Source organism: Mirounga angustirostris, unplaced genomic scaffold, assembly GCF_029215605.1.
Source record: "Mirounga angustirostris isolate CCGP_5_RB_7025 unplaced genomic scaffold, mMirAng1.0.hap1 SCAF_17, whole genome shotgun sequence".
Classification (NCBI taxonomy): Eukaryota; Metazoa; Chordata; class Mammalia; order Carnivora; family Phocidae; genus Mirounga; species Mirounga angustirostris.
Window position 1 is genome coordinate 44,472,386 of NW_026991725.1, and position 11,645 is coordinate 44,484,030.

Here is an 11,645-nt window from a genome sequence, read left to right on the forward strand (position 1 = left end):
GGTCATGTCAGGGTCATGAGATTGAATCCTGAGTCGGGTTCTGCAATGAGTGTGGAGCCTGCTTAAGATTCTCTCTCTTGGGGGGCGCCTGGGTGGCTCAGATGGTTAAGCGTCTGCCTTCGGCTCAGGTCATGATCCTGGAGTCCCTGGATCGAGTCCCGCATCGGGCTCCCTGCTGGGCGGGGAGCCTGCTTCTCCCTCTGCCTCTCTCTCTCTCTCTGACTTTCATGAATAAATAAATAAAACATTAAAAAAAAAAAAAAGATTCTCTCTCTTGGGGTGCCTGGGTGGCTCAGATGGTTGGGCATCTGCCTTCGGCTTGGGTCATGATCTCCAGGTCCTGGGATCAAGCCCCACTTCAGGCTCCCAGCTCAGCAGGGAGTCTGCTTCTCCCTCTCCCCCTGCCTCTCCCCCTGCTTGTGCTCTCTCTCTCTCTCACTCTCAAATGAATAAATAAAATCTTAAAAAAAAAAAAAAGATTCTCTCTCTCCAATACCCCCATACCACTCATGCACTCTCTCTAGAAAAAAAAAATAGTAAGATACACCAACATTTATCTCTAGGCAAGTGATAAAACAAGGAGAAAGTCAGCAAGGATGAAGAATCTCTGAGCAGCATCAACCAGCTTGGTCTCATGGTCACTAACAGCGCTCTGTCTTGCAGCAGGACACTTTCTTCCCAAGTGTGCATGGAACATTCACCAGTACAGACCAAGTCCTGGGTTGCAGAGCAAACACTGTGACCTTGAAAGAATTAAAATCATGTACAATACGTTCTCTGACAGGTAAATAAACTGGAAATCAATAGCAAATGCAAGTTTTAAAACCTCAAATGTTTGGAAATTAGAAAACATATTTTGGAATAACCCATGATGCAAAGAGGAAGTCTCACAGGGAACTAGAAAATTTAAAAATTTAAAAAGAACTTGTAACAATGAAAATGAAAATACATCCAACTGGTGAAATGCAGCTGAAATAGTGTGTTTTGTTTTTCAAGTAGGCTCATAACCAGTGTGGAGCCCAACACAGGGCTTGAACTCATCATCCTGAGATCAAGACTAAGCCACCCAGGCACCTCTGAAATAGTATTAGGTCATGATCTCAGGGTCGTGAGCTCGAACTCCACATCAGGCTCCGTGCTCAGCGTGGACTCTGCTTGAGATTCTTTCTCTCTCTGCCCTTCCTACTGTGCGTGCTCTCTCTCTCTCTAAAATAAATTAATTAAAAAGTCCCATTGGATCCAGGAATTTGAAGAAATCTCTGACAAAACATCAGCTGGACACAAGCTAAAGGAACAGACTTCAGTGACCACACAAGACTAGGAATATAGTCTGCAAAAAACAGTTTGGAAAATTTATCAAGCAAATGGACAACTACAGCCTTCATCAAGCAATAGCAGTCCTGGGGAGTGGACAGAATCTGATTTCCAGGGTTACCATGCTGCAATATTCAAGATGTGCAGCTGTCAACAAAAAATTAAAAAGCACAGAAAGGAAAAGGAAACTGTGGGCCATTCACGGGGTGGGGACTGACAGACCATCTGTGAGGAAGCCCAGAAACTGGACTTACTAGACAAAAGACTTTTTCTCTAAAGATTTTATTTGGGTGCCTGGGTGGCTCAGTCGTTGAGCATCTGCCTTTGGCTCAGGTCATGATCTCAGGGTCCTGGGATCGAGCCCCACATCAGGCTCCCTGCTCGGCGGGAAACCTGCTTCTCCCTCTCCCACTCCCCCTGCTTGTGTTCCCTCTCTCACTGTGCCTCTCTCTGTCAAATAAATAAATAACATCTTTAAAAAGATGTTATTTATTTACTTGACAGAGAAAGCAAGAGAGCACAAGCAGGGGGAGTGGCAGGCAGAGGGAGAGGGAGAAGCAGGCTCCCCCTGCTCCCCAAGCAGGGAGCCTGATGTGGGGCTCGATCCCAGGACCCTAGGATCATGACCTGAGCCAAAGGCGGATGCTCAACCATCTGAGCGACCCAGGCACCCCTAGACAGAAGACTTTAAATTAATTGTCTTAAATATGCTCAAAGAGATGATGGAAACCATGGACAAAGAACTAAAAGAAATCAGAACAATGTATGAACAAGTAGGGAAACCAAAAAAGAGAAATTATAAAAAGGAACCAAATAGAAATTCTGGAGCTGAAGAGTAGAGTAGCTGAAATAAAAATTTTGTTAGGTGTCCAAAAGCAGATTTGGGCAGGCAGCACAAAGAATTAGTGAACTTGAAGATAGGTAATTAAAACAACCTAATCTAACCGGGGTGGCGGGGGTGGAGAAGAAAGAAAAGAAAAAGGAAGGAAAGGAAGAAAGAAAGAGAAAGGAAGGAAAGGAGGGAAGGGGAGTGGGGAAAAGAAGGAATGGATCCATGGGATACCATCCAGTACACAGTTATACATACTGTTAGAATCCCAGAGGGAGAACAGAGAGGAAAGGGCAGGAAAATATATGAAGAAATTGAGGTTGAAAACTCCCCAAGTTTGATGTACAATGGCCAAGAAGCTCAACAAAATCCAAGCAGGAAAAACTCAGAGATCCACAACCTACATCATACTAAATGGTAACACTGAAAGTTTTTCCTACAAGATCAAGAAAGAGACAAGAATATCTGCTCTCACCACTGCTGTTCAACAGTGCTCTGGAGGTCCTAGCCAGAGCAATTAAGCAAGAAAAAGAAAAGGCATCTAAATTGCAAAGGAAGAAATGACACTATCTCTATTTGCAGATGACATGATTATACAGATAGAAAATCCCACAGAATCCACACACACAAAAACTACTACATCAAAGCAACAAATTCAGGAGGGATGCAGTGTACAAGGCCCAGACACAGAGGTCAGCTGTATTTCTATGTACCAGCAATGAACAATCCAAAAGAAAATTAAGAAAACAATTCCATTTATCAGAGTACTAAAAGAATAAAATACCTAGGAGTAAATTTTAAGATTTTATTTATTCATGAAAGACAGAGAGAGAGAGAGAGAGAAACAGGCTCCCACTGAGCAGGGAGCCCAATGCAGGGCTCAATCCCAGGACCCTGGGACCATGACCTGAGCCGAAGGCAGACGCTTAACAACTGAGCCACCCAGGCGCCCTACCTAGGAGTGAATTTAACCAAGGAGGTAGAAGATTTGTAGATTCAAAACTACAAACCACTGCTGAAAGAAATTACAAATACCTGAATAGGGCACCTGGGTGGCTCAGTTGGTTAAGCAACTGCCTTCGGCTCAGGTCATGATCCTGGAGTCCTGGGATCGAGTTCCACATCGGGTTCCCAGCTCGGCGGCGAGCCTGCTTCTCCCTCTGACCTTCTCCCCTCTCATGCTGTTTCTCTCTCTCTCTCTCTCTAATACATAAATAAATAAAATCTTAAAAAAAAAAAATACCTGAATAAATGGAAAGTCCTCCTGTGTTCCTGGGTAGGAATTTATATTGTTAAGATGGCAATACTCCCTGAAGCAATGCATAGATTCAATACAGTCCCTATCATAAGTCCAGTGGCTTTTTGCAGAAATAGAAAAACCAATCCTCAAATTCCTAAGGATATAAGGGGCCCTAAATAGCTACAACAATGTTGAAAAAGAACAAGAAAAAAGCTGGAGAACTGATACTTCCTAATTTCTTTTTTTTTTTTTTTTTTTTTTTAGGTATTTTTTTATTCTTTTTGAGATTTTATTTATTTATTTGACAGAGAGAGAGACAGCGAGAGAGAGAACACAAGCAGGGGGAGTGGGGGAGGGAGAAGCAGGCTTCCTGCGGAGCAGGGAGCCCGATGCGGGACTCCATCCCAGGACCCCGGGATCACGACCTGAGCCGAAGGCAGACGCTTAACCATCTGAGCCACCCAGGCGCCCTCTTTTTTTTTAAGATTTTATTTATTTATTTGAGAGAAAGAGAGAGAGACAGAGAAACAGCATGAGAGGGGAGAGGGTCAGAGGGAGAAGCAGGCTCCCCGCTGAGCCGGGAGCCCGATGTGGGACTTGATCCCAGGACTCCGGGATCATGACCCGAGCCGAAGGCAGTTGTTTAACCAACTGAGCCACCCAGGCGCCCGATACTTCCTAATTTCAAAACTGCCTACAAAGCTACAAAGCAGAGTGGTTTTGGCATAAGGGTAGACACATGGGCCAATGGAATAGAACAGAGTCCAGAAATCAACCCAAGCAACTATGGCAAATGGATTTTCAACAAGAGTGCCAAGAACATTCAAGAAAAGAGAATAGCATCTTCAACAAATGAATAATCAGGGCGCCTGGATGGCTCAGTCGTTTAGCATCTGCCTTTGGCTCAGGTCATGATCTCAGGGTCCTGGGATCAAGCCCCACATCGGGCTCCCTGCTCAGCAGGGAGCCTGCTTCTCCCTCTCCCTCTGCTGCTCCCCCATGCTTGTGCTCTCTCTCTCAAATAAATAAATCTTAAAAAAAACCAAACAAATGAATAACCACATGCAAAAGAATGAAGCTGGAACCTTACCCTATTTTATATACAAAAATTAATTCAAAATGGATCAATGACCTAACTACCAGAGCTAAAACTATAAAACTATCAGAAGAGAAAATACAGGGATAAACATTCATGACCTCAGATTTGGCAACAGATTCTTAGATTTGACACCTGAAGTATGAGCAACAAAAGAAAAAATCAATTAAGCTTCATAAAAAATAAAACTTTTATACATCAAAGAATATTATCAAGAGTGTGAAAAGATAGCTTACAGAATGGATATTTACAAATCATGTATCTGATAAAGGTCTAGAATTCAGGATATATTTAAGCACTCTTGCAATTCCACAGAAAGTCAACCCAATTTAAAAATGCACAAATGCAGTCCTCACACCTGCTACAACAGGGACCGACCTTGGAGACATACTGAGTAAATGGACGTGAAAGGACAAATACTGTGTGACTCTCCTCACGAGGTCCTGGGAGCAGGCAGACCCCCAGAGGCAGTAGGTGAGATGGGCTACCAAGGGCTGAAGGGAGGGAGAAATGGGAACTTTGTGCTTAATGGGCACAGTTTTAGTTTGTGACAATGAGTTCTGGAGATGGATGGTGGTGGTGACTGTAGTGTGAATTGTGAACGTACTTAATGCCACTGAACAGTACACAAAAATGGTTAAAATGGTAAATTTTGTTATGTATATTTTACCACAATAAAAAAAATTGTGCAAAGGACTAGGATAGACATTTCTTCAAATGTATACAAATGACCACAAGCACGTGGGAAGATGCTCCACATCGCTGACCATTAAGGAAATGCGAACCACTTCACACCCACTAGGACGGCTTTCATGTAAAAAATGGAAAACATCAAGTGTCAGCGAGTCTGTGGAGAAACAGGAACCCCATGCCTGGCTGGTGGGGGTGTGAGGTGGTGCAGCTGCCGTGGAAAAGTCCAGCAGCTCCTCAGAAAGGTAAGCGCAGAATCACCCCGTGACCCAGCAATGCCACCCTGGGGTCTGAACCCAAGCAAAATGAGAACTTGCGTCCACACACAAACTCGTACAGGACTGCTCACGGCAGCACATTCCTGTATAAGTACCGCACGCTAACCAATTGCGCCACCGGAGCTCCTCGGCAGCACGTTCCTAAGAGCCGACAGGTGCCAACAACTCAGACGTCCGCCAGAGGGGATCAGTAAGCAACCGCGGTCCGTCACGCACAGGCTACAGCCTGGTAACCCTTAACACATACGCTCCGTCTGAGAAGCTAGACACAAAAGGTCCGATGATACGGTTTTATAGGGTCCATCTAGAATAGGCTAACCAGGCTAATAGGCTATAGATGGGGAGATGGGGGATGGCAGTGAGTTCTGTGTGGGGTGGCATTTTGGGGGTAAAGCAATCCTGAAAGCAGAGACAGTTGGCTGCTGACTTGTCCACCCTGCGGTGGGGGTTTCGCCTTGTTAACAGTACAGACGACGTGAGGCCCATGTGACGTCACTAACAAGTTCCACCAGACACGGAAGAAAAAGCTGCTCTGAGGCCTTAGAAGAGCCGTCAGTGGGTGCGCCGAGCATCACTGCGCTCTGGAAACAGGGTTGAGCCTTGTGACCCCACCCTGGTGACTGACCCTAAAGAAATGGAAACTATGTTCACCCAGAACCTCCACTTGGATCTTCACAGCAGCGTCATTTATGATCCAGAAACAGCTGTTCTTTAGCGGGGGTTGGGGTGAAGGACCGCTGCTTCCACAAGCACAGGAACCAGCTATTGGGACGCACAAGCAAGGCGCAAGCCAGACGAGGCCACCTCGGGGGACTGTGTGCCCTGCGTCCCCCTAGACACGCTGAAGCCCTGCCCTTGCTCCTGTGAACATGGCCTCACTTGGAGGCAGGGTCTCTGCAGCTGGGACATGGGCATCCTCATGAGAGGGAAACTGTGGTCACACGCTGCCGTGGGGGGGGGGGGGGGGCAGCGTGTGACCACAGCGGCTCCAGCCCCTCCCAGCCAACAGCTGCCAGCCCTGCTGACGCGATTCGGACTTCCAGCCTCCAAACTGTACAAAAATAACTTTTTTAAGTTGCTCTAGTTGCAGGGGCGCCTGGGTGGCTCCGTGGGTTAAGCGACTGCCTTCAGCTCAGGTCATGATCCTGGAGTCCCTGGATCGAGTCCCGCATCGGGCTCCCTGCTCGGCGGGGAGTCTGCCTCTCCCTCTGACCCTCCCCCCTCTCATGTGCTCTCTCTCATTCTCTCTCTCTCAAATAAATAAATAAAATCTTTAAAAAAAAAGTTGCTCTAGTTGCAGCCATTTGTCCCAGCAGCCCCAGGAGACTCCCATCCTGTAGGATTTCCGGGACTCAGTGGTTGCTGGGTGCTGGGGCGGGGGTGGCCAGAAGGGAGAGTGCGCAGCAGGGCCTCTGTGGGATAAGGGGACGTCCGTGTCCCGACTGTGGGGGTGGCATCTGTCAAAACTCACAAAACTCTGTGCACCCCCACACATGCAGTGTAGCCACCTTTCTAAATGAATTAAAAAGCTAACCCCACGAGTTGCTGGGTCAGTGAAGAGGTGTGTGTCCGGGTGGCAGCACTGGCCTGGACCTGAAGCTGCGGTTGGGGCGTCAGACACCACGGTCGCTCTGGAAGGTGGAGACAAAATGCTTCGTCCACGGCAGGAGCCAGTGTGGCTCTTCCCACTGTCCTCCTTTCCCTGGAGATCCTGCGGTAAAAACAGAGTGTTTACAACGTGGATGAACTTGGAAACACTCCGCTGAAAGCAGTGGACACCAAGGTCACACATGGCGATTCCCTTTCTCAGAAACGTCCAGAACAGGCGAGTCCACAGGGCTGGGGAGGGAACGGCGGGGACAGCTCACGAGGCCTCTGTTCTTGGGGGAGAAAGATGCTCTGGATCTAAGTAGAGGTGACGGCTACCCTACAGTGTGAATGCACTTAAGGCCGTGAATTGTACTCTTTAAAATGGTTAAAATTTTATGTGTACTCTACCAAAATTAAAAAAGAAACCGAACAGTTTCCCCTGGAAGAAGGTGGAGTAGGATACGATTTACATATTGAGCTAGGGGCCTGTAGGGACAAGTCCCAGCGGCCGCTGCACGGGCTTCCTCTCTGGAGGGTAGTGCTCCACCAAGGGCCCCGGGGACTCTGGTGACAGATGGAGACATGTGCACCCCACCCTCCAGCTTCCAGGGTTGACACACGCCCGGGGGAACCTCCTCCCTTCACCTCCCCTGCCAGGTGTGTCCCCTGAGCTCCAGGCACCCGTGGCAGCAGCCGTGGGCTCAGACACACCCAGACTGTGACATCGTCGCAGAACAGTGACCCTCCGTGGGGCATCTGTGCCTCAGTTCCTTCACAGCCACAGCCGCGACTCCAGAACCCTGTTCTGTGGACACCAAGGACAATGTTATATTCAAACGCCAGCATGGTTGCAATTTCGTTGGAGCTTCCCCACCCCTCCCCACCCCCCAAAGCAGATGGGGGGCTGCCTGATGTCCTCTTGAATCACGGTGTCAACTGTTCTGGGGGTGTGACGACGTGGTCTCTCTGAGGCTACGGGGCTGCCGGCGGGCTTCAGCCTCCAGGTGCCTTGAGGGCTGTCCTCTGGGATACATGCACTGACCTTCAAAAGACAGCACGATGTTTAAGAGGAAACAGTGATTTTTTTTAAAAAGATTTATTTATTCATTTGACAGGGAGAGAGCGAGCACAAGCAGGGGGAGCAGCAGACTCTCCGCCGAGCAGGGAGCCCAACATGGGGCTCAATCCCACAACCCTGGGATCACAACCTGAGCCAAAGGCAGATGTTTCACTGACTGAGCCACCCAGGCGGCCCAGAAACAATGATTTTAACATGGAGTAAGGGCAGACAATTCTATTCTTAGACAAGGAACTCATTTTTGGTCTCAATTTTGAGAAAAGACATCTTGTACGTTCTTATATTCAAATAAATGAGTTAGTCTAATTGGCGGCTCTTATTTCTGCTTACAGGATAAGATGACCTAGACAATCATGGAATAGTAGTGAGCTCTTGTCTGCTGGGATGGAGCAATCTTAAGGGACATATCCAGCGGCTACTGAGGGCACACACAGGGCATGGTCAGCACCAAAGTGGACAGCTAGACACGTCAGCCCCTCTTCTGTTTAAACAGGAAATACTGTGATCTTCTGGAGTCACAGGTCTGCTTTGAAGGTCAGAGACACCATCTTCCATGGTATCTGGCCAAACCCTGGACTGTCACTACCTCCACCTGCCCATGAGAGGCTCTGAGATCATGTCTCATCAGCTCACACGACACAAAAGACTGAAACTTACTGCCATTAAAGATCCTGCTGGTGCCAGAACTTCAGCCCATGTAAAGACAGTGTGGCAGGTGTCTGGGAGGCCCAGTCAGAGCCACGGTTGGGCTGAAATGGCGGGCCTTCTCTTGGGCAGAGCTGTAAGAACATCTCATCTCACTAGCTGTTGCCCCCTGCCCCTCGGGCACACTTTTGCTTTGGTTAGAAGCCAGTGTACATTTATGTTTTGGTGGCTGTTGCATAAAGCAAATGGTTTTAAAATTAATGCCCAAACCACAAAATTACTAACCTGAAATCCACAATACCAAAATGTGGCAAGGACAATGTAAAAAAAATTAAGTTATATACGAGTGTTATCTTGTACACATAATACATCTTTAAATATGAGCAAGCTGAATTCAGTAGTAACTAAATAGTAACAATAATAACGGGGATAACACATCATGACCAAGTCAAGTGGGGTTTATCTCAGGATTGCAAACTTGGTCAAACCATCGGAAATCAATGTGATTCACATAAGCAGAATAAAAGATAAACAATGTGATCACCTGAATAGATGCAGAAAGACCAATTGACAAAATTGCACACCCACTCCCAGTGGTGTAAACCCGGATGAGTGCCTCAGGGCTCCCCGCTCCGCTCCGCCCTGCCACCTGCCAAAGGAGGCTGAGCGTGCAGTACGGTTTCAGCATGATTAAATGCTTCAAACAAGAAAAAAAAAATCTGTATTCCTCAGAGAAACATAACAGAATACAAGGTATCTACAGTGTACCATTTGTGATGCCTAGGACGCAACCGAAAAGTGCTGGACACACGACATATGAATGGGGCTCCTACTCAGAATAAAGGAAAAATATATCAGGGCGCCTGGGCGGCTCAGTCGTTAAGCGTCTGCCTTCGGCTCAGGTCATGATCCCAGGGTCCTGGGATCAAGCCCCGCATCGGGCTCCCTGCTCGGCGGGAAGTCTGCTTCTCCCTCTCCCACTCCCCCTGCTTGTGTTCCCTCTCTCGCTGTCTCTGTCAAATAGATAAAATCTTTAAAAAAAAAAAAAATCAACATCTGCACTATAAATTGTACAAGGATGTAAGAAAAAATGCTCAAATGAGCAAGTAAGTTTTGCTAAGAATCAGAAACTAATTTTAGAACGGACGAATACATCTGAAATAAAAAAAACATAGTTACAGGCTTTAAAGCAGAATGGGCAGTGATAGGTCATTAATTGTGAGAGTCAATGATAGACAATTACCCTATTAAAAAAAAAGGAAGAACTACTTTAAAAATATATGAACAGGTCTAATGACCAGTGAGTAAGACAACAGAAGAGGTGTTACAGATGTGTACCTGATTCCCAAAAGGAGAGACACCAATAGCAGAATTATGTGAGGAAATAATGGCTGAAATTTTCACAAATTTGATGAAAGCCATAATTTTACAGATTTAAGTTCAACAGGCCCCATGCATGATAAATATAAAAACCACATTGTAGTAATACCCATTTCCCAAGTTGTAATTCTGTAAAATAGTTACCATTTTGAAACCAAACAGAACACAGGAAGGACACAAGAAAAACTCAGGGCATCTTCCCCTCCAAGCTGGACAGTGTACTGTCATTTACAAATAATCAAGTATGGACGCAACGCATTCACGTGCCACCATAAGAAGAGATGTTGGAGAGAAAAGACTGATTAAATCCTGACACACTCGTCCCTCAGCCCTTGAGAATCATTGTTAACTCCACCAAAATGCTTTTATTTTAGGCTATTATTCCAGATACTTTAAAGTCCATTTGGAAGAAAAAATGCTTCATATCAGCAGGGCCACATAGCCAGAACTTCATTCTTCGTTAAGTAGTGTTCCAAGTCGGTGGGTCAACTGATAAATGGCATTACAATAGGCCAACTGCATAGTTTTTCTGCCAAACCAGACCACTTTTAAGAGTGCTAAAATGCTAGGCCACCTGAGACCAGGACAGAGGTGTCAGGACCAGGGCCGCCTGAGGTGTGAGCCCGAGTCTGTGCTGTAGGAAGGCAAGACCCTCGCCCCGTTACACGCTTGGGAATCACTTTCGATGAGTGAGCTGTGAGAACAGCCCATGAACAGTGCCCTGCGAAACACTCAAGATACAGACACAGCTGAGCAGAAACCCTCAAACTGAAATAAACACTAAGTAGAGAAAAGGACAGGGGGTAATTATTGAAAAAGTCCTTACAAACAAAACAGACAAAACACACCAAGAGAGAAACAGGGAAAGACCTGAATAAGCCATTTACAGGCTAAATGCAGATGGCCAGCAAAGGTGTTCCAAAATGTTCCACCTGCCGAGACCAGAGACCTTTTTTCTCCATCAAAGATTACAGCGCCTGTGTTGGAACCTGGTCCTGGTGAGGCTGTGAGGAGGCCAGTGCTGGGCAGAGACACTGACAGAATCACAGCAGGGAGGATGGCAGATGTATTTGACAGGTGTGCAAATGTGTGCACAAGGATTACTGTTTCCTAAAGGTTTATAATAGCAAAAAATACAAATTAGTATCTTTGGGCAACTGAGGTATGTCCCGACATGTTCATGAGTTTTGAAAAGTTGAACAGTCACTGTAATGCTGCTGAAAATGAACCACCTCATCCCAGAAGGCAGAGGCTTTCCAGGAGCGGCCTTCTCCGGAGGTGGCAGCTCAGGGCGGTTCTGCTTCCGACTTTTGATTCTCTCATCTGTTCTTTCCTACTTTACGACTTTGTGAACTTTGTAAGCATTCTCTGATCCATTTCGAGGATCAAAATTTTGGTACAAGTTCCCCAAGTGTTGTCGTCGATCCGATGCCTGTTACAGAAAGAACGGAAGGGAGGTCAGGGGCCCACCTCACGAAACCATCGCTGGTATCTAGAAGCTTGGT